This window comes from Anneissia japonica, unplaced genomic scaffold, assembly GCF_011630105.1.
Source record: "Anneissia japonica isolate Jap-2015-1 unplaced genomic scaffold, ASM1163010v1 scaffold287587_len645178_cov120, whole genome shotgun sequence".
Taxonomy (NCBI): domain Eukaryota; kingdom Metazoa; phylum Echinodermata; class Crinoidea; order Comatulida; family Comatulidae; genus Anneissia; species Anneissia japonica.
The window spans coordinates 245,513-245,909 of NW_022718938.1; the positions used below are offsets into that span (position 1 = coordinate 245,513).

Genomic DNA, 397 nt, shown 5'->3' on the forward strand with positions numbered 1-397 from the left:
ATTACTCTTATAAACTTACATTTAATCCGTTGGTTAGGATTCTAACCAATAACTTTAGAAACGGTCGAATAATGTACCGTTTGCTCCTGTCATTACACATACACAATTCTCATAGCAACACGATCATTTTCAACAACTGGGCATTTCGCTGTGCGCCACCTATTTTTAATTACAAAACTCTACAGAAACGCAGCCGTTTCTACAGCTTTTATTATTTATTTATTTGTTCATATTATTTACATTGCTACGCAACAACATGATTTTAATGTTTTTTAATATGTATATTAGTACTTAATCAATCCTCTGTGATCTAAACAGTGTGGCGCTAGCCGAGATATCGATAGATTGTGGGTTCAAATCCCACCAAAGACCGCTTTTTATATACAAATATTATAAT

General features: G+C 33.0%; 1 long non-coding RNA gene across 1 annotated transcript in view; it reads right to left on the bottom strand.

Moving 5' to 3' along the window:
- LOC117110678 overlaps window positions 1-105 on the bottom strand; it is an 837-nt gene extending 732 nt beyond the window's left edge. Inside the window, exon 1 of the long non-coding RNA XR_004445751.1 lies at window positions 20-105. This is a non-coding gene — a long non-coding RNA (uncharacterized LOC117110678). The remainder of the gene's footprint in view (window positions 1-19) is intronic.
- Between the last annotated feature and the right edge of the window lie 292 nt (window positions 106-397).